Source organism: Crinia signifera, chromosome 4, assembly GCF_055691185.1.
Source record: "Crinia signifera chromosome 4, ASM5569118v1, whole genome shotgun sequence".
Taxonomy (NCBI): domain Eukaryota; kingdom Metazoa; phylum Chordata; class Amphibia; order Anura; family Myobatrachidae; genus Crinia; species Crinia signifera.
In genome coordinates, this window is record NC_139220.1 from 160,650,947 (window position 1) to 160,674,541 (window position 23,595).

Sequence of the window (23,595 nt, forward strand, 5' to 3'; positions counted from 1 at the left end):
TTCCAATCAGCTCTCTTACTGAGCAGGAATAATCAGCATAGAGCAATATAAAACAAGTTGAAGTTGGTCAATTTCTCATTCATTAATACATGCCATGTTTTTGAAGGGTTATAATATTGGTAATACGATTGGTTATACGGTGCATAATTACAGGATGCATGCTCTACAATAACGTCTATGTGGGAAAAGATAGCCATTATGATAGATATTATAAAACATTCCCCTATACATAGAGACATAGAGGAAGGTAAGGTTTTCCAGGAATAGAGGAATGAGCGTAACAAATGTTTCATTGAATATTGAGAAAAGATCTGCATCCATGTAGATATACCCGTTCGTATGGTATCTAGGGTGAATGGCGTGTGTAATGTCTGATAATACAGGGAGGTCGAAATAGCTCTTCTACCAGATGTTGGTCTAAACAGAAGAGTGTCTAAGGCATCGATCCTGTCAGTGGGTGAAAGATGTTTTAGAACTAAGCTCGTATAATGTTGGGCTTGTTACATAGCTAAAGTCTGCGACCGTGGAAGTATGTATTTTTCAGCCATGTCCTGGACCCTCTGGGGGGGGGGGGGGGGTTTAAGCCGTGTCGTTTACAAGGGTCTTGACATGTATGATGCATTTATTTTTCCACGATGTAAAAGGTTGTGATGCCTGACCTTCTTGGAATTCTGGGTCTGCTATAAGTGGTAAAGATAGAGATTGGTGGCTATTCAGATTATGTTTATGTCTCGTGTGATGCCAAACCATCCAGGGCAGTGGCGTAACTAGATGCATGTGGGCCCCATAGCAAAAGTTTGTAAGGGCCCCTATTTATCACCTAATGCTGAAAAATGTATACAGCACATGATACTTTGACAGGCAAGGTGGGCCCCCTTTTAGCTCTGGGCCTCATAGCAGCTGCACCCCCTGCACCTATGGTAGATACGCCCTTGATCCAGGTCATGTGTAGAAGGGGATTTTGGGCTATTGATGGTGCAATCTCCTGTTTGTGACAATGTAGTAATGGAGGAATTTTTTCATTCAATAGTTAGATTTATTCGATTTTTTGCATGACAAACAACAAAAACATCCCGCATATATAACAAAGGTGGACAGTGTAGCGGACATAAACTCACATTGAGGCATGTAAAGTATGGTGATGTTTAAGAGAGGAGATCCTAAACAGGATAATATGTAAGAGATGGAATATCTTTAAAGCAGTATAGAATGTTTAGATACCTGAAGGCTCCAATCGGGTAATAATATGTAAGAAACAACGGAGAGTGAATAATGAAATGGTAAAAAAAAACATAAAAAACACTGTTCTTCCAAGTGGTTTATATTCTAGTAATTGTATACCGATAGTAACTATAATACTTCTGTCCTTCAAACTATATATTGAAATAAAGAAAAAAAAAGGAAAATGATCCCCAAAGCAACCCTACCCTATAACCCCCCACCCTGTATAACCAGCCCCAACTTCTGTATACTTGGATGCCTTAACTTCTATTCTATCCCACTAAAACTACGTACACAAACCCACCACCCTTAGGAATGGCGGCAAAATACTAATGGCCTGAGCTGGGTGGACCCCAGCCCCCCCCCACAACAAACAAGTATGTAGATCCATCGGCTTAGGATAATAGGTAACCTGTATACACAATTATATCGTAACTGATAGTGCCTTTACGGTGTAAATTTTTGACGCACGCCATCGGCGCTCACTGTCCATGTTTATAGAAAAAAAAATAGAGCCCTGGCATGGCGTGTAATATGCATTATGGCATGTGGTATGCGGTATAATGTGTAAAGTGTGACGTGTAAATGTAATAACTACTAAATGTAATTACTGTGTACATTTTGGTGTGAACTGTCCATGTTATCCCTTTTTTTTTTTAAATTGTCGAGTTCTGGCATAACGTGTAATGGGCATCATGGTGTGTGGCATAATGTGTAATGGGCATTGTAGTGTGTGGCATAATGTATAATGGGCATTACGGTGTGTGGCATAACATGTAATAGGCATTGTGGTGTGTGGCATAACATGTAATGGGCATCGCGGTGTGAAGCATAACGTGTAAGTGGCATTATGGTGTGCAAAATCAAGATTAGAATTGAAGCAAAGGTAAAAAAAACACATGATAATAAAGGTCAAGGGGCGGAACTGAAGGTGGGTCAATGGGTAGACTGTGGGTGTGTCAAGGGGCGGACCACTGTCCGGGAATCTCAACACAAAGGTGGTAACTCTTCCTCTGTAACTACGACTGGCAGGGAAGTCCAAGAACAGAGCATTTTGTACCTAATGCAGTGGTTCCCAAACTGTGCGCCTAGGCTCCCTGGGGTGCCTAGGGACACTTGCAGGGGTGCCTCGGGTTGGTCGTCCAGGACCAATTCAAATTATTTATGATCAATTATTTCTGGACAAGACCAGTGCTGGTGGCTGCTAATCATAAAATGTGTACAATCAGAATCAAATCCTGCCCTTTACCACATAACTGAACCTAAGAAGCACATATAAACACAACCTACTTAATTTGATATATATTTTTGGGGGCCTAGGGGTGCCTGAGAAAATTCTGATAGTCTAGGGTGCCGTGATTAGAAAAAGATTGGGAACCCCTGACCTAATGGAATGGGTCATGTTGGAGGGTATGCATTATACAAAGACAGGAGAAAAATACAATTAATTGGTCATTAATATGTAATATAAGTGTAAATCGTGGCACGTTGAAGTAAGGTAACAGTTTCACTTTAAGAAATGGGAGATACGTGTACCACACAGCATCAGTCAGAAGAACAAAAGTTCATGTCGGGGATCTAGATACTGCTCTAATCAGCGGGACAGGGACTAGGTTTGTGTGTGACTGTACTGTAGTATACGCATGCACACACGCCCCCTACGATCATTGGCTGAGAGCGACAATCTGCTCAGTTGCCAGACAACCGGTTGCTGCTCCCGGAAGTACCTGCATGAGCGGGACTTTGAAGCTGTCGATGGCGGATCCCGGAAGTAGATGATAGATGCGGGTCACGCAGTCGGCGGTAGCTGGGATCCGGGACCAGTATACTATGCGAGTAAGGTCAGAAACATGCCTGTGCCGTGTATGTGTCATATATGGTCCCGTCTGACTGATTGGCGCAGTTATACTAGGGATGTTATGAGTGTTGCACATACATATGTAGCGCCGCACACGTTCAGCCTTGCTCCTGTTTGTCTGTCATCCACCATATAGTTTCAACATACACTTTATTACAATTAAATTGAAAAACTAAATTGTATCCATGTAAGAATTCTCTTTCTGGGCACAGTGCCAAAAATCTTGAGCAAAGTGAATAAAAACTGCAATACAGCAATAAGGTCATGAAACACTGTTGCCTGAATCCCCTGTTAAAACACTCACAGTATTTTTCAGTGGCATTTGAAAAAGCCAGTGATTTTAACACTATCAACACCTTTTCTTTTTTTCTTAAGCTCAATGTATATGTGTTGTTTCTGTATGTGATTTTAACCTTTATATTTCACCCTTATACTACTCCATTTAATGTTTCATTAAACAAAGGGATTTTAACCAAAATAACAGTTAAATATTAGTTAAATTCCATATAGAACAATTAAGTTGTTCTAAAGGTGCCCATACACGTTGCAATAAACAGCATGCAATGCGATTCCATGCACGCTCCCGCGGGCATCGCACAATACAAAAAATATGTGCTGTAATTTTTGTACTGCCCGTGGATTGCATCGCACGCAATCGCATGCATAACGCACACGTGCGATCCGAAGCAATTCAATCCGCCCGATAACATGTTGCATTGTACACTGTTTATCGCAACATGTATGGGCACCGTAAGGCGTGCATCCAACACTTGCAATCCTTTTTTCTTTTCTTGAACTGTGTATACCCCTTTGATTGTCCGGGACTGCACCCCCACAAGTGAAAACTATATAGCAGATTGGGGATTATAAGGCATAATGGGCCTTATTCGAGTTCACTCTTTCTGACAAAATCCTTCTTAGATGGACAAAACCATGTGCACTGCAGGGGGGCAGATGTAACGTGCAGATAGAAATAGATTTGGTGATTTTTTTGGTGATTCTTTGCAGGGTAAATACTGGTTGCTTTATTTTAACACTGCAATATAGATCTCACTTTGATGTAAAACCCCACCCAAATCTAATTAGATCTGCACAAGTTACATCTGCCCCCTGCAGTGCACATGGTTTTGTCCATCTAAGAAGGATTTTGTCTGAAAGAGTGAACTCGAATAAGGCCCAATATATCAGTGTGCAGACCACTCTTCTTTTTCTTTCCCACAAATTTGACACCAGAACCTGAGAGGGTGGTCAACTGGCATCACTTTACATCTAATACATTGCTTAAAAAGCTGTTACCCATACTGCACCAGCATATATCTCTTTACTTCTCACAAAGTGTCACCTATCTCGACCACTCCGCTCTGCACAAAATTTACGTCTCTCTTCTGCACGGATCACAAGCTCCCATTCACTATTACAGGACTTTCATCAGGCTGTTTCCACCCTGTAGAATGCCCTTCCACGCACAATAAGACTCTCTACTAGCCTCCAAACTTTCAAGCGTTTCCTGAAAACTCACCTCTTCAGTCAAGCTTATCATATTTAAGTACCACACGTATAACCCTCTGAGGCACTTATGTATTATATAGCTTCCCTTCTGGACTTGTAACTTGGTGGGACTGCTATGCTATTACTGGTGCCTGTCTTTGTGTTTCCCTCCTATGTCCCTATAGATTGTAAGCTTGCAGCAGGGCCCTCTAACCCCCAAGTCTGCCTGTTGTTACCCAGTTTGTTTTATCACTGTCTACAATTGTAAAGCGCAACGCAATCTGCTGCACTATATAAGAAACTGTAAATAAATAATAATACATAAACTTCTATCAGGGCCTGAGTTCACAAACATTTGGTTTCCCAACAACCCAATGATTCCACACACCCAAACTGTTCACTATGTGCAGTGATGGGAACAAAGTAAAAAAAAAAAATACTTCAACATAGGGCTGATGTGGTGTTGGAATGCTTTTAAGGTATTTTTGCAAACAATATAGTCACACTAGCTTAATACAAACTAGCGCAAACTATAACACGGTACACCATGTAACATAATACAAGCTAGAACCTATTTGGATTGTCAGCAGTGGTGGGCTTTAAAACAGGGATTCTGTCAGTATAAAAATCTTGAATAAAAAAAAATGCAATAGTAAAAAAACAAACGATGCAAAACCAAATTTATATATATTTTTTTATTTTAGATTGAGAAATACTGGGTCACTCCAAAGTCTGCACTGTGGATCCAATAAGGTTGTTTTGTTGGCTTTCGTAGACCTACTGCAGCGAAGTCTGTCACGGCAGGTTCCCCCCCATCCCAACTTACTTCTGCTGCTTCACCAGAAACAAATCACCCTATTGGTAAACTGAGCAACTTCTACCCCTTTCACATAGCAAACCGGACCCCGGTCCATTGTACAGAGGGGACCCGGGTCTACCCCTCTTATTACCCGGGTTGAAATGCTGGGTTGCTCAACAAGCATTTCCGTAATTCTTTTAAGTATAGTTTATGAAAAGATTTTCTGTACTTCATTGTTTCTGTACTGTATTACATTAATTTGTTAATTGCCTTGAGTCCTATTGGAGAAAGAGTGCTAAATCAATTAAATTATTATTATTATATTATACATTTATTGCTCTTTTTTCTTTATAATTGACAATTTATAAATAATGAACTTAACATGAAAAACCTGCAATAAAGCCATTTATCATTTATGCCATTATTGGCTAGCTTTCATCATTCTATGTTAATTAAACAAGGCTTTTGTGTTTGTCAGAAGATACTATACAGGGTGATCACATCAGGACCGGAAATATGCCTTTTTGCCAACTACAGTATCAAGTGCATGAAAACATTCCAGTACTGTTACACATATACTAATAGATTACAAGTCCTTTTGTTCTGCTGAAGTGACCATGTGACCATATTCTGTCTCAAATAACTCGGTCCACTCTGATGTCATTTTCATAGTGCACATAGTAGCAGTTATCTATAAGTGACAATAAATTTGCCACTCCAAGTTCTACAGAGGTTTTATGCAGTGATCTCTTTTACATTTTCAAAGTGATATAACAGAGTACAGTAGCATGTAGTTATGGATACACCTTGAACCTCCCACCGTGTCCGTGTTTTAATGTCAAATTATTGTATCTCTTCAGAATGGAATGGGTGGGGACAACACTGGAAATGGAGGATAAGGTTCAGAAATGTGGTATAGATACATAGCAACAATATTTACTGCTATTAAATGCCAAATTCATAAATCTTTTTCTAACGCTACATGGTATATTACCCTATGGTGGACAACAATGCCTTCGTTGATCTACGACTTTACCTGTTCCTACATAAGAGGTTGCACTGGAGGGGGCGAGGTGGAGCAAGAAATTTCATTATAGTTGGTTTTATTTTCTTTAAACTTTTCTATTCAGATTTTAAAATGGAATCATAGAGACGGGCAACCACTGTGTTCTCATTACGTACAATGTAACAGATTTCTGTTCTTGTATTTATGATATTGTGTACTGCATCATTAACAAGTTGTCACATATTGTATACTTGATTACATTGCCAGTTACATTTTTTTTTTTTTACAAAGAGAATGGAATTCTCTTTAGTATAACATTCATTACTTCTATAAAAACATTTCAAAGTGATATAATAATGTACAGGTTGAGTCTCTCCCATATCCATATCCAAAATATTCTGAAAGATGTAATTTTTGAAGCAAGACTGAGATAGTAACACCTTTGCTTGATGGTTCAGTGCAACTTTGTTTCATGCACATAATTGTTTTAAAAAATCTATAAGATTCCCCTCCGGCTGCGTATAAGGTTTATATGAGATATAAATGCATCATGTGATTAGGCTAGGGTCCCATCCCCAAGATATCTCTATATGGCATTGGTTCCCAAACTGTGTGCCGTGGTGCCTCAGGACACTTGCAGAGTGGTCCAGGACCATTTCAAATTATTTATGGTCAATTATTTAAGGACAAAACCAGTGCTGGTAGCTGGCAATCATAAAATGTGTACAATCAGAAGCAAATCCTGCCCCTCACCACATAACTGACCATAAGAATCGCATATAAACACAATATACTTAACTGCATATTTATTCAACTTTTGTTTTTTTTGGCCTAGGGCTGCTGTGAGAAAACTCTGATACTCTAGAGTGCCGTGATTCAAAAAAGATTGGGAACCCCTGCTATAAGGTATGCATACATATTCCAAAATAAAGAAAAAAAATTATATCCAAAATACTTCTGGTCCCAAGCATTTTGGATATGGAAGATTCTGTCCCACAAATGACATTATGAAATATGCATATTAACCTCTCAATGTTGCAAACAGTTGGAAGCTATTTTCCCGATAAACCATTTATATGTGGATGTGTGTGTGTGTATATATATATATATATAGAGCGCAACGGACCGGCAATACCCATGATTAGAGCAACGGACTGGCACTACCCACGATTAGAGCAAAATGAGTCTGCTTGCCATTGCTGGAATACATAGAAAACTGGTTCTCCCACTCCACGAATGAATCAGAAGACAGCACAACACTGCAGCTTAAAGGTTCTAATAAACCGCACTTGGGGGGGGGGGGTATGCAATGTGCCGCTGCTATTTCCGACGTGGGAAATAGCGGCAGCTCCCTATTCAATGCTGTCATTATTGACAGCATTGATGCAGGATCATGGCAGAACGGGCCCGACTGCCGATAACGGGCGTGGATTGTCGTGATCCATGCCGCAGATTGACAATCCACGGCCATTTTCGTGGCCAAGCCCCCTTTGTGCCCATTGGCAGGTGCGACATTGAATCCCATCTGTCGTTATGTGGTCATATAGTAGACAGGGTAGAATCGGCACTCACAGGGTGTATGAACCAAGCAGCAGCTACTTCGGTGCCTTTCAAGTAGGATCTAGCTGCCGGTCCGCCTCTCCAGAGCAGGAGGCCTGGCGAGAGGCGGACCAGCAGCTAGATCCCTGTATCCATGGCGACACCTCCGTTTGGAGACACGTGAACGGGAAAGCGTGCGGGTTGACGTCATCAGTGGAAGACACGCTCACTGAGACGCGGGCGTGGACTCCACGCTCACTCCGGCTCCCGCTCTGAACAGGAGAGGTATGTATAAAAGACATTACATGTCATATACTCTGTTTGTCTATCTGTTACAGTACATGGGCCCTTGAGGAAAATGCCTTAGCGCAGGGGTTCCCAATCTTTTTCTAGTCGCGGCACCCTAGAGTATCAGAATTTTTCCAAGGCACCCCTAGGCCCCAAAAAATATATATCAAATTAAGTAGGTTGTGTTTATATGTGCTTCTTAGGTTCAGTTATGTGGTAAAGGACAGGATTTGCTTCTGATTGTACACATTTTATGATTGGCAGCCACCAGCACTGGTTTTGTGCAGAAATAATTGATCATAAATAATTTGAATTGGTCCTGGACGACCAACCCGAGGCACCCCTGCAAGTGTCCCGAGGCACCCCAGGGAGCCTAGGCGCACAGTTTGGGAACCACTGCCTTAGCGGCATTGAAACGTCAGCCCATTTATCCCATGTATATGTTTTGATTTTGATGTCTGCTAATACAACTAATTGAAAAGACCCATTGAGTGCCGCAGAATTTTTGTTCTATCTATCTATCAATCATATTTGCATAGTGTCCGGCACTCACACGACCAAGTGATTACTCTGAATGGGTGCCTTCACAAACAGCTCCAACTGCCAATATATTCATTCAGGGTGCGGCACTCACGTCTCATCAAAAGAAGATAGCTGTAGTCTGAGATTGCTTATCAACGTTTCGCTAACTTTATTAGCGTCTTCAGGATATAAAGAATACATTTAAAGTGCTCACCTTAAATAAGGGTAATCACCCTTGTGTTGTGGATGCCAGTTCCCGCCTCCGGCCACTACTTCAAGGGGCGGGGCTTCACTCCGGGACTCAGCACTGACGTCATCGCGCACTCTGCGCTAGAGATCAAAGTGCAAAGTACCCATCACCATACAATACAATGGAACAAGGCGTCACTAGAGGAGAAAAAGCATGAAGAATATTTGTCCAATGTTTCAATGCAATTACAGTACACAGTATAATATATTGCTGCAGATTGTGGGTCACAAACTTACAATGTTAGCAAATCACAGGTATAAGACAGTACCTAGATATCAAATGTCATCAGCATGTCTATAAAAAACACGCAAATGATTTATTTTTATGTAACCCTTTTTGGACTAATTACATCTAATTGATGAATCCAGTAATTATCTCTTTTTTTAATGCCTGATTCCTATCACCACCCCTTCTCATAGGTGGGATTTGGTTGATCATTCTGTACTTGATTGAATGCTTTTTCTCAACAAAATGGCAAGCCATAGGCTCTTCACTCGTGCCACTTTCAATTGTGGCACGGATCGCAGACCTGTGGGCCGCCATTCTTTCCTTAAACTTACATTGGGTCTTCCCAATGTAAGTCAAACCACACGGACACATAATTTGATAAATGACATGCGTAGAATTACAATCTAGGCGATGTCTAATTTTGTATTATTTTCCAGAGTGTGGATGATAAAATAAGTCCCCTGGTATTAGATACTTGCATGTCACACATGCACATCTAATACATCCCATCTTGGGTTTAGAAAGGAATGGGTCCTTTCTTATTTTTCCAAAGCGAGAATGGTAAACCAAGCTTCAATCTCTCTGAATGACTAGCTCTGTGTAACAATGAATTTCTAACCGGTTTTTATTTCATATAGACACTAGTTTTTATGACTGAGTTCTTGACTCACATTTAACCAATACATCCAAGAAATAGATTTAACTTTGATTCTGGTTCATGGTGAATTTGAACGGATTATTTGAGGAATTATGAACATTGATCCAAGAGACAAGCGACTCTCTATTGACTGTTCATATAAGGAATAAATCATCAATAAAGCGGGTATAAAATAAAATCTGGGAGCTGATAGATCTATCTAAAAAAAATATATCCTCCTCCACCATGAACATGAAACAGTTAGCGTGACTTGGGGCCACAGAGGACCCCATTGCACAACCAAGTTGTTGCAGATAATATCTGGATATCAAAAAGGAAATAGTTCTTTGTTAGAACAAACGTTAGTAAATTCAGTAAAAATTCAATATATACATCAGTGAAATCACCCTCAGATTGCAACAACCGTTTCACTGCAAGTATACCAGAATTATCGTATATAGACTTTATACGTCTAGGCACGTGCAGTCCCTGCCTGGTGTGGGGGACTGCTCGGAGGGAGGCAACGCTCACCTCCGGTGCTGCTGCAGCTGGACAAATAGGGGGATACATCTACCGCCATCTTAGATCTGGACGGCGCTTATAGAGCAGCAAGAGTGCCACGGTCCTGTTAAGCTGACCTTGGCTTATAGATTGGAGGGTATATATTCTAAACTATCCTGCATCTCCTGTAAAGTATCATCAATTACAGCTTATTCTAGCCTTGTTGTGGTGATACAACATAATTTGGTACTTATGTAGTAACTGGGCTGCCGATTTTGAAATCGGCTCCATCGCATCGCAGCCGACCATATCGCATGCAATGCGATGGACCCGATTTTTTCATAGGATTCAATGTTAAAATGGACTGAGTCCATTTTAACATGGAATTCAATGGGAAAAGGGGTCCTTTTCATACCCCTACTATCCAAGTGGGCATGGAGTTGGATATAAACCTGTAGCGAGCCACCGAGCCCGAAGCGTGGCGAGCGGACACAGAATACCGTCCCCTCGCGGGGCTCGCTTTAGGCTGTGCAATATTGTGGGCATTGGATCTGTGGCTGACTGTCTCCTTTGCAAATTGTGGGGTGTGCAAGCCACCCCAGTTTTCCATTCTTCTGCTGAAGGAACATGGAGTCCTCTGTTCAATTAATACTAAGGGCCATTCATGCCTCTACTAATAGACTTCTCCACCAGATTGCTGGCATGCAAGATGGTACCCTGGCATATGCCACCACTCCTGTGCAGTGTGCCAAGGATGATAAAGGAGATCTGCCTGTTACTATTATACCTGTAGCTCCTGCAACTACTACACTGGTCCATACTCTAGATGTGTACTCTCATACGGTCCTGCCTACCTCTGGGACTACGAGCTGAATGCCTTAAGGCCGTTGGGATCCACCTAAAGCCTTCATTTTTATTATTGATGGGAATTTCTAGATTCTGGAACTTGATCCTTCAATATTATGGATGTTTTCCTATTTCTTCTCGAATGTCTGGAGATAAGGTAGTTAAGATCCACCACAAAAAACCCTTCTTTGCTGCTGATGGAACAGACTAGATTCTGGACTTTGATGTTCAAATATTCTGGATGTTATCGGGTTTCTCCTCGAAAGCCTGGGGATGGGATACGGAAAAAATAGTGCTTTTTCAGCTGATTGAGAATTGGCCGGATTAATGTTGTGTGTCATTATAATTTGAGATGCTTTTTCTGTATTTTCCTTATGTTATTTTCCTTACTTTTGCACTCTATACTGAATTTAATCTTTATATTGTATTATTGCGAATATATCCTGGCTATACGTATGTAACTTCCACTGGGCTTACGTAGTCCACTGCTCTATTATCCGTACATGGGGGCTATGTTGGACAATTTTAGTGTATTCCTGTTTCCTGCTCCTAGGTTCCTTCATAATTTCAAGAACTGTCCAGATTAGCATTCCGGGTCGCATAGGAACCTTAGATGTTTTCTGTGGTTTTTTTTTATGTATATTGCTGTGTCTTTTTCATATTACTGTGCATTTCGCTGTTACATTTTTCTTTACTTCTGTAATATACGCAATTTTCCCCCACAGATATATGTACGATAAATGACAAGCTGCTGTATTTGCTGAGGGAGGGATGGCGCTAATTTTATTTTTATACGTTTTTATTTTCATTTTGTACGCTGATGACCTTAGTCCCGGGTCCTTTACTTTGGGCTCCTCTGAACTCCTGAAACTGGGTTGTTTATAATATACAATTATTCTAGTTTATTAAGGTACTTCATATCCTTACGTTGGTGGGAAGGTCAGGTTTATCCTAGCTAATATATTGTTAATATATCACCCCAGCTAGTCCATAGTTTTAAATATTCTTTGACTGTGTGTGTGTGTGTGTGTGTGTGTGTACGTGCATGTGTGCGTGGGGGGGGGGGGAGGGAGAGAGGGAGGGATGGAGGGAGTTTGGTAAGATTAGTATAGTTTAGGTAAGGTATAGGGGTAGTTAATGGGATCCAGGTACGCCTCAGTTGGGGGTGGGTTGTACAGGGTGGGGGGTTATCTGGGAGGTTTGCTTTGGGTTTCTGGGTGTTAGCGGGTTTAGAATAGGGTTTCTGACAGATGATTATTTTCTGATACGTTTCTCCTTTATGGGCTTGTAGGATAATTGAAAATCACTATCCCGAATGGCGCCTTCGGGCATATATGTTTTAGTTATAATGGAAAAGGGAGTCAGTTCTGTCTAACCTTTCTTTATACATATATTATCCTAGGTACGTTCAAAATTTTGCTTATTCTAATATGCAAACTGTTCTTTTTGAAAAATGCAATAAAAAATACTTAATTCAAAATGTGAACATTAGAAGGAGATGCTGTATGACTCAATGGAGACGTTTGTCAGAATAGAGGCCAACCCCAATGAATATGACAATGTCATGCTAGCCCTCTGTCTATGAATCTCACTACGGTGGTTGTACCAACAGTGTGTCAATGCCCTTCTCCCTTTATGCTGCCTTTACTGAGAATAAAATCTATGTTGGGGTGTATATGTAGATCTTTATTTACTCAACACAGAGATTTACATTCAGTTGGCTTTGAACAATGGAAAATAAATTTTACGGTTTAAAAAATATATTGTGTTTTCAAATTTTTTTTTTTTTTTTTTTTTTTTATCATATGCTTGTTTATTACATTATGAATTACAGTAATCTACTGTACTAACATGTTAGCATTGACAGGTAAAAATAAACTATCTCAGAAATATTTCTCAATATGTGTCAGTTCTATTCAGAAAGAAAATATTCAATGGAGTTGAGGATAAAAAGGAAACATTCGGTATTATAAATCAAATTTATATATGCAAACTTTATATACCGCATTTGGACATTCTGTTATACTAATATCCACACACACACACACACACACACACACACACACACACACACACACACACACACACACACACACTATAAAAGTGTACAATTTCAATCTCAGAGATGTGTTCAAATAGGCACATTGCCAAGAATTACTGTAGAATAACTGGCAGGAAAGAAGAACCCATGATGTTTGTGTAAAATGATCTGAACTCAGGCACGTTGCCAGCTAAACCAATGAATTTATTTATGAAGAACTGGCAGGAAAATCTAGGCAAGTCCTAAAAATACAAATTATTGTTTCATGAAAGGAGCTAATTAATCAAAGTGTGAATAGTCCTACCACAGGCCTGATTTATAGGTGGTATTTGTGCAACTGGGCGATTATTTGCCATTGCTTTTGAGTCTAAAGATCCATACAGACTATGGCCCTTATTCTGATTGAGTCGGACGTCTGCGTGTTCGGTCGGACGGCTGATGTATTGTGTTTGCGCATATGCAGAGGCATTTCTGCGCATGTGCGAATGCGGCGCAAGTCCGAATGCCGCGTGAATTCCGTACAGAAAACGATCGGTCGAAACAATCTGAGCAGGGGGTGGAGAGGGGCGTGAAAGGCAGTTTGGGCTCATTACCATATGCGTACGCCCAGCGTTTCATGGACGTACGTATGGTAATCCGGCCGTGATGCTCTTGTGGGGGGCGGACAGCTGACATAGCCGGATGCCAGCTGCCCGCCCATATGCCTTCTTTCGCACTGAGAAATGTCCGAGTGGTCTGCAGCACTCTGAGCTGTCTGACCGCTCGGTCCGTCATTTGATGGTCGGCGACCATCGGAGGATGGGGGAGGTTCCCACAGATGGGGTAAATGTTCACATGAAACATCCACTCGCGGTCCGTTAGCTCGGCGTCTTACCGCATTTGGACGGTGTGAGCGATCCATGTGGACAATATTTCCTAGTGTGTACACTCCCACGTGCCGTTAAGGACCCTGTCAATCATCCAGCATGTCCGGTCGAGGAAGATCCTCATTAACGACGGCGATGTAGCAGCACGGCCGTCACTCACCTCTGAACCTACACAAGTGTGTATGAACTTGCCGATGTTTGCCTCCCCCCACCGAGTCCCGAATGGCATCAATATCGGCGCCAGGGGGGATCATCAGCAAGTGTTTTGGGGGCTTAAAGAAACCCTTACTGTGTACGCGCTAACCAAGATTTGCATTTGCATACATATTTGTGTATGGCATCATTATTACCTGAGTTGGCTTCTGCAATCCATAGGCAGTTTAGGGTGTAGACTGGCCGGTGACCTAAGTCTTCACCAAAAAAGGATCTGGGTGTCATTAAAGTATAGTCTGCATTTGGGGTTAAGGTCATTAGTGTGTGTGAGAGGGGGGGGGGGGTTTAATGAAACTGGTCTGCATAAAATGTGATTGGTTAATAGACTGTGGACTGCAGTAGGAGGGTGGGGGGGTCATTAGCTTATGGTTTGCATTATGGGAGGGAGTAATTAGCTTATGGTCTGCATTAGGAGTGTGTGGTCTTCCTTTCATCTACTGCCTTTCTCAGTCACCCTTTCCTGTCACCCTCTGTCTCTCTATCTCACCACCGCTGCCGCATCTCCCCCCCCCCCCCTGGAGTGACGCTGCGGCTTCACCGGGCACCCCGGCACCCTACCCCTGCAACTCCCCCCGTGGAGCGGAGCAGCGGCTGAATTCCCCCCCCCCCCCCTGGAGCGGAGAGCGGAGCGGCGTGGCGGCCGAATCACACCCCCCACCCCCCCTTGCGAGCAGGGCCCTCATACCTTTGACGGTCTGTAAATACCCAGTTCATTGTATCATTGTCTCCTTTGTAAAGCACAGCGGAATATGCTGCGCTATATAAGAAACTGTTAATAAATAAAAATAAATACATTAACCCCTTCCCGACATTTGACGTACATTTACGTCATGGTCGGGAAGTACTTCCCGACACATGGCGTAAATGTACGTCATGGCATTTAACTGTCACCGCGTCTATAGACGCGGTGACAGTTTCAACATGTCTGCTGTCCCTGACAGCAGACATGTCCGTGCATGCCCAGGGGGGGCTGCGATGCCGCCCCCCCGTCGGCGATCGCTGTGATTGGCTGTTCAGTGTGAACAGCCAATTACAGCGTTTTCCTGTGTCACCGGCGAATAACGTTCGCCGGTGACACGGGATCAGAGGTGATTGGTGCTGTAAAGTACAGCACCAATCACCGCGGGGTGTAAGGGTGACACTGGTGTCACCCCACCGCACCCCGCCCGCCCCCAAAGGCCGTGATTGGTTCGTCGGACCGACGGACCAATCACAGCCAAGGAGGGGGATTTAAACTAACGGTGACTGCACTGCAGACGCCATTCCGGTCTGGAATAGCGTGCAGTGCGGTCACCGTACCTCCCTGCCGCCATACTGACCAGAACCTTGCTCCATAGCTTGCTCCATACTTACCTGATCGCTGCTTCATCACTGCTTCCTGGATCCTGTTACTACTTGTGCCTTCCTGTGAAATTGTGCTGCTGCAGTGTACTAGCTAGATAGAGAGAGATAGATAGAGAGAGATAGATAGAGAGAGATAGAGAGAGATAGAGAGAGATAGAGAGAGATAGAGAGAGATAGAGAGAGAGATAGTGTCAGAGAGTGCTATATTTTGTGCTGCTGCAGTGTGATAGTTATAGAGAGATAGAGAGAGATAGAGAGAGATAGAGAGAGAGATAGTGTCAGAGAGTGCTATATTTTGTGCTGCTGCAGTGTGATATAGTTATAGATAGAGAGAGATAGAGAGAGAGAGATAGATAGAGAGGCCTAGTGACAGAGTGCTATATTTTGTGCTGCTGCAGTGTGATAGTTATAGAGAGATAGAGAGAGATAGAGAGAGAGAGATAGAGAGAGATAGTGACAGATTGTGCTATATATTTTTGATATAACTGACTGCTGCCCCCTCCTTTTGTGCTGATCAGTATAAATTAACTGATCAGCAACTTTTTGGGGGCGCAGTTTTTTTTTTATATATAGATATACCTGTCAGTGCTGCTGCTGCAGTGTCATAGAGTGATAGATAGTGAGAGATAGAGAGATAGAGAGAGATAGTGACAGAGAGTGATAGAGAGTGCTAAATTTTTTGTCTGCTGCCCCCGCCTTTTGTGCTGATCACTATATCTGAGGTGATCAGCAACTTTTTTGGGGGTACAGAGGTTTTTTTTTTTTTATATATACCTGTCAGTTGCACCAAAGGTTGTGCACCTGCTGCACCTCACTGGTAATCAGTGTCGCATCACTGATCACCTTTTTTTTTTGTGTGTGTGCTGTGGGGTCTTTTTTTAATTTTTTTTTTACACACACTGTGATTTTGTGGGTGTCCTGTGGCCGCTGTGCGCTGATCAGTGACGTACATCACTGATCATCTTTTTCGGCACAGGGTTGATCTATATATTTTTTTTTTTGATCAAATTCCTGTTGCCTTTGAGCGCTGTTCAGTGACAGACGTTACTGACCAACATCTGTGCTCAATTTTTGGCGCAGGACCTTTTTTTTTTTTTTAACCCCTTAAATTTTTTATTTTTAACCCCTTCATTTTTTTTTTTTTTATTGGTATAAAGTATTTTTTTTTTTCTGCACCACATACACACTACACACTACATACCCCCCGGATTGAAATAAAGTTTGTACCCCCCCCCCTACACTATACACGTGTTGAAACATTTCACTACCAGTAACACAAAAATAAAAATGGCATCCCAAATGTCCTCCCAAATGTCCTCCCAAATGTCCTCCCAGTCATCCAGGAGAATGTATTCAGCGGAGGAGGCATATGCCCTGCTTGCTTCTGACTCTGACACAGCCAGTGATGCAAGCGGGGAATTTGAAGGATTCGCCTTAAGCTCCTCTTCCTCCTCTGGTGATGAGGGACCCCCTCAAAGACGCCCCCGTAGAGCAGCTGAGACCCCCCCCCCAATAATTGATCTCGTATGGACCCCACCACCAGACAATTTTGAGCCCCAGGTTCCTGAGTTTTTGGCCATGCCAGGAATCCAATTTGATTCCACAGGTCTCAGAGAAATTGACTTTTTCAAATTATTTTTCTCTGATGATTTTATAAATTTAATGGTGGACCAAACTAATTTATATGCCCAGCAGTTTATTGCTCAAAACCCCACGTCATCATTTGCTAGGTGGACCCCTGTAGATGCAGTAGAGATGATGACGTTTTGGGGTCTGGTGTTTCATATGGGCATAGTAAAAAAGCCAGAAATTAGGCAATATTGGAGTACAGATGTTCTGTACAGTACTCCATTTTACCGTATGGCCATGACCCGGACTCGATTTGAGACAATTCTTAAATTTATACATTACACCGATAATGCACAGTGCCCACCCAGAGATGATCCCACCTTTGACCGGCTATTCAAAGTCAGGCCGGTCATTGATCATTTCAGTGCCAAATTTGAAGAGGTGTACATCCCTGAAAAATTTATTTGTATCGACGAGTCCCTTATACATTTTAAAGGAAGGGTTAAATTCCGCCAGTACCTTCCCAGTAAGAGGGCAAGGTATGGCATAAAAATGTACAAACTGTGTGAAAGCACCTCAGGGTACACCCACAGGTTTAGGGTTTATGAAGGGAAGGATTCAAGAATTGAACCGCCAGAATGCCCCCCCTCCCTCGTAGGTGTTAGTGGGAAAATTGTCTGGGATTTAGTGCACCCCTTCCTGGATAAAGGTTATCACCTCTATGTGGATAACTTTTACACCAGCATCCCCCTGTTTAAGGCCCTTGGTTCAAGAGGTACAGCAGCTTGCGGTACTGTGCGCAAGAACCAAAGAGGCCTCCCAAAAACGCACATTGCCCAAGTAATGAGAAGGGGTGAAAGCAGGGGAATATGCACCGAAAATATGTTGTTGGTCAAATATAAGGACAAGAGGGATGTCCTTATACTGACAACAATTCACGGAGACAGTACCACCTCCGTCCCTGTACGAGGTACCAGTACCCACACCTCAAAACCTAATTGTATCCTGGATTACAATAGGTACATGGGCGGAGTGGATCTTTCAGATCAGGTACTGAAGCCGTACAGTGCCCTGCGGAAAACAAAAATCTGGTACAAGAAGGTGGCCGTGTATATCATCCAGATGGCACTGTATAACGCTTACGTGCTATTCCGTTCTACCGGCCAGAGGGGGACATTTATGCACTTTCAAGAGGAAGTCATAAAGGGCCTAATATTTGGGAACCAGCAGGCAGAGGGCCCCAGTACTTCTAGTACTGGCCCCCGTATTGTACCAGGGCAGCATTTTCCTGATGAAATCCCCTCCACTGGAAAAAAGGGCAGGACACAAAAAAGGTGCAAAGTTTGCTATAAAAAGGGAATAAGAAAGCAAACTATTTTCCAGTGTGACACTTGCCCCGACAAACCCGGCCTATGTATAAAGGAGTGTTTTAAAATATACCACACATCTATGGAATATTAGGTTCATAATTTCACCGTGCTTCGGGGGTCTTGCTAATGCCACATAGCACCCACCATTCATTCCACCAGAATCTGAGCCGCAAAATCCAAAAATCACTCCTTCCCTTCTGAGTCCTGCCATGCACCCAACTGGTATTTTTTGGTCACATGTGAGGCATTGCCGTACTCGGGAGAAATTGGGGCACATATTTTGGGGTGCTTTGTCTCCTTCATTCCTTGTGAAAATGAAAAATTTTGAGCCAGAACTGCATTTTTGTGTAAAAAAATGTAATTTTTCATGTTCACTGCCCACTTGTATCAAAATTGGTGAAACCCCTGGGGGTTTGAAATGTACACTATACCCCTAGATGAATTCCCTGAGGGGTGTAGTTTGCAAAATGGGGTCACTTGTGGGGGGGTTCCACTGTATTGGTGCTTTGGGGGTCTTGCTAATGCGACATAGCACCCACCATCATTCCACCAGAATTTGTGCTGCAAAATCCAAATATCACTCCTTCCCTTCTGAGTCCTGCCACTTTTTGGTCACACATGAGGCATTGCCGTACTCGGGAGAAATTGGGGCACAGATTTTGGGGTGCTTTGTCTCCTTCATTCCTTCTGAAAATGAAAAATTTTGAGCCAGAACTGCATTTTTGTGTAAAAAAATGTAATTTTTCATTTTCACTGCCCACTTGTATCAAAATTGGTGAAACCCCTGGGGGTTTTAAATGTACACTATACCCCTAGATGAATTCCCTGAGGGGTGTAGTTTGCAAAATGGGGTGACTTGTGGGGGGGTTCCACTGTATTGGTGCAACATAGCACCCACCATTCATTCCACCAGAATCTGTGCTGCAAAATCCAAAAATCACTCCTTCCCTTCTGAGTCCTGCCATGCACCCAACTGGTATTTTTTGGTCACATGTGAGGCATTGCCGTACTCGGGAGAAATTGGGGCACAGATTTTGGGGTGCTTTTTCTCCTTCATACCTTCTGAAAATGAAAAATTTTGAGCCAGAACTGCATTTTTGTGTAAAAAATGTAATTTTTCTTTTTCACTGCCCACTTGTATCAAAATTGGTGAAACCCCTGGGGGTTTGAAATGTACACTATACCCCTAGATGAATTCCCTGAGGGGTGTAGTTTGCAAAATGGGGTCACTTGTGGGGGGGTTCCACTGTATTGGTGCTTGGGGGGTCTTGCTAATGCGACATAGCACCCACCAAAATTCCACCAGAATCTGAGCTGCAAAATCCAAAAATCACTCCTTCCCTTTTGAGTCCTGCCATGCACCCAACTGGTATTTTTTGGTCACATGTGAGGCATTGCCGTACTCGGGAGAAATTGGGGCACAGATTTTGGGGTGCTTTTTCTCCTTCATACCTTCTGAAAATGAAAAATTTTGAGCCAGAACTGCATTTTTGTGTAAAAAATGTAATTTTTCATGTTCACTGCCCACTTGTATCAAAATTGGTGAAACCCCTGGGGGTTTGAAATGTACACTATACCCCTAGATGAATTCCCTGAGGGGTGTAGTTTGCAAAATGGGGTCACTTGTGGGGGGGTTCCACTGTATTGGTGCTTGGGGGGTCTTGCTAATGCAACATAGCACCCACCAAAATTCCACCAGAATCTGAGCTGCAAAATCCAAAAATCACTCCTTCCCTTCTGAGTCCTGCCATGCACCCAACTGGTATTTTTTGGTCACATGTGAGGCATTGCCGTACTCGGGAGAAATTGGGGCACAGATTTTGGGGTGCTTTGTCTCCTTCATACCTTCTGAAAATGAAAAATTTGGAGCCAGAACTGCATTTTTGTGTAAAAAAATGTAATTTTTCATTTTCACTGCCCACTTGTATCAAAATTGGTGAAACCCCTGGGGGTTTGAAATGTACACTATACCCCTAGATGAATTCCCTGAGGGGTGTACTTTGCAAAATGGGGTGACTTGTGGGGGGGTTCCACTGTATTGGTGCAACATAGCACCCACCATTCATTCCACCAGAATCTGTGCTGCAAAATCCAAAAATCACTCCTTCCCTTCTGAGTCCTGCCATGCACCCAACTGGTATTTTTTGGTCACATGTGAGGCATTGCCGTACTCGGGAGAAATTGGGGCACAGATTTTGGGGTGCTTTTTCTCCTTCATACCTTCTGAAAATGAAAAATTTTGAGCCAGAACTGCATTTTTGTGTAAAAAAATGTAATTTTTCATTTTCACTGCCCACTTGTATCAAAATTGGTGAAACCCCTGGGGGTTTGAAATGTACACTATACCCCTAGATGAATTCCCTGAGGGGTGTAGTTTGCAAAATGGGGTGACTTGTGGGGGGGTTCCACTGTATTGGTGCTTGGGGGGTCTTGCTAATGCGACATAGCACCCACCAAAATTCCACCAGAATCTGAGCTGCAAAATCCAAAAATCACTCCTTCCCTTCTGAGTCCTGCCATGCACCCAACTGGTATTTTTTGGTCACATGTGAGGCATTGCCGTACTCGGGAGAAATTGGGGCACAGATTTTGGGGTGCTTTGTCTCCTTCATACCTTCTGAAAATGACAAATTTGGAGCCAGAACTGCATTTTTGTGTAAAAAAAATAATTTTTCATTTTCACTGCCCAGTTGTACCACAATTGGTGAAACCCCTGGGGGTTTGAAATGTACACTATACCCCTAGATGAATTCCCTGAGGGGTGTAGTTTGCAAAATGGGGTCACTTGTGGGGGGGTTCCTAACTTTTAGCATCTTATGGTGCCTTGAAACCTACATGGTGCCTAAAAAATAATCTCATAAAAAGGAGGCTCCAAAATCAAGTAGGTGCTCCTTCTATTATGAAGCCTGTGGTTTGGTCACCGTGCACACTAGGGCCACATATAGGATATTTATGAAAACAAAAGAATTGGGGGAATCAATTTTTAGTCACATTTCTCTAGTAAAATGTACTGTGTTCCTTATAAAAATGTATTAAAATTGCAAATCTGCAAAAAAAAAGAAATTTTGAAATTTCACCTACACTTTGTTTTAATTCCTGTGAAACACCTAAAGGGTTAACAAACTTCCAAAATGCTGTTTTGAATACTGTGAGGGGTGCAGTTTTTGAAATGGCATCATTTATGGGGGTGTCTCACATACAAGTCCCTCAAAGTTACATCAGAACTGAACTGGTCCCTAAAAAAATCAGTGTTTGAAATTTTCTTGAAAATTTGAGAATTTGCTATTCATATTGTAAGCCTCCTAGTGTCCCAAAAAATTAAAAGGAAGTTGAAATAATGATGTCAACATAAAGTAGACATATGGTCTATGTTAGTTATTCACTATTTTGAGTGGTAAGATTATTTGTCTCACAAGCAGAAAATTTAACATTTTGCAAATCGCTAAATTTTCCATTTTTTCACGATATTTTGGTATTTTTCACAAAAAAACACAGACTGTATCGACCCAAATTTACCACTAATTTGAAGTACAATGTGTCACGAAAAAACAATCTCAAAATCACTGGGATAAGTAAAAGCAAAAAAAAGTTATCCCCACTTAAGTGAGACATGTCAGATTTGAAAAAAAGGGCTCTGTCAGGAACGCAAAAACTGGCTCTGTCAGGAAGGGGTTAAGAGGGAAGTCCAGGAACAAAGAGCATTGTGTTCCTCTTGGATAGGGTCATGTTTGGAGGTGTGGAGAACATATTTGTCAGTGTTCCTGGGTTGATGTGAGGCCATGTGTAGTCAGCAATTATACCCTTGATTGTCTGAGTTTCCTGATCCTGTAATCCTTTTTTCAGTTTCTTTGGTGTGCAGTTCAGTATGACAGCCCAGGATACTGTTAAATAACTTTCTTTACATCTACAATCAAACACTATATTTTGGCTACACTTGACATCCTATGCTAGGGCATTCTGTTTACTCTTCCTGGAGAGAGGTTCTTGCTGGTTCTGCGCCTTAAACCTTCCGACCGGCTTTGGATATTACATTATTAGAATTCCTTCGTATCCCTACCCCTGCTGCATAATGCCGCAAATTGCATCATCAAGCTCCTGCACCTGCTACTTCACTGTGGTAGTTGAAGGGATCTAGGAGTCTGGCCTACTCACTTGGGAGCCTGGGAGGTTTCTGATATTTAGAATTTCCTAGACGTTCTGCGAGAGTAGGCAAGTATGCTGTTACATTAAGCCCTGATTTGTACCACCTGTCTTTTGACTTTTAAATCAATTAGGGGAAAATCATAGGTGATGCCCACGCTGTGCTGTTGCAACAGCACTAGATTGTTAACAATTCACAGCCTCATGGAGAGGTGTATTAAAAGGAATGGGAAGGGACTAGGTCTACAAGCAATAGGTCAACAGTCATTTGGTCGACCACTATAGGTTGAAATAAAAAAGGGTTGACACAAGTTTTTCATTTTCTTTTCAAAATAAGGTGGTTTTTCAATAGTGTACTGAGTGAAGCGAACAAAGCGGTACACTTATACATTCTTCATGTCAACTCAGATCGACGAAGACACAATAAAATGAAAAACTGATGTTGATCTAATGACAATATCGACCTATAGTGGTCAACCTTATGACTGTCGACCTAATTTTTGTCGGCCCGGTGACCCATACCCTATTAAAATAGGTAATCTCAGGTCTACTGTAAATGTGTCACTCTAGTACCCCTTGTACAATACACCTCGGACCTGGGTTATTGCCGAGTTGGTGACATATGGACTCAAGGTGCGTTGTGAAAGCACCACAGATAATAACCCGGGTCGACCAACCCAGCAATTTGACCCAGGTTATAAGAATCGGTAATCCTGGGTCACCCTCTGTGTAATGGGTGACCCGGGTTTAATGTGAAAACCCGCTTACCCAGGTATGACCTGGCTTTGCAATGTTTAAGGGGTATAGAACACAGGCATCCTCCACAATTGTATTGTCACCTATATTTTTCATTGTATCTGATTTATTAA

At 42.3% G+C, this 23,595-nt stretch overlaps 1 protein-coding gene across 4 annotated transcripts in view; it reads left to right on the plus strand.

Moving 5' to 3' along the window:
* Nucleotides 1-2,907: 2,907 nt before the first annotated feature.
* The window catches only part of HDAC10 (histone deacetylase 10), a 62,719-nt gene continuing 42,031 nt past the window's right edge, over nucleotides 2,908-23,595 (plus strand). Inside the window, exons 1-3 of one of the 4 annotated variants that reach the window (XM_083182879.1) lie at nucleotides 2,908-3,062; nucleotides 5,272-5,428; nucleotides 7,208-7,278. The gene's annotated coding sequence lies outside the window, so the exon portion shown is untranslated. The remainder of the gene's footprint in view (nucleotides 3,063-5,271; nucleotides 5,429-7,207; nucleotides 7,279-23,595) is intronic. The other 3 variants (XM_083182881.1, XM_083182878.1, XM_083182880.1) reach the window with 3 other exon arrangements.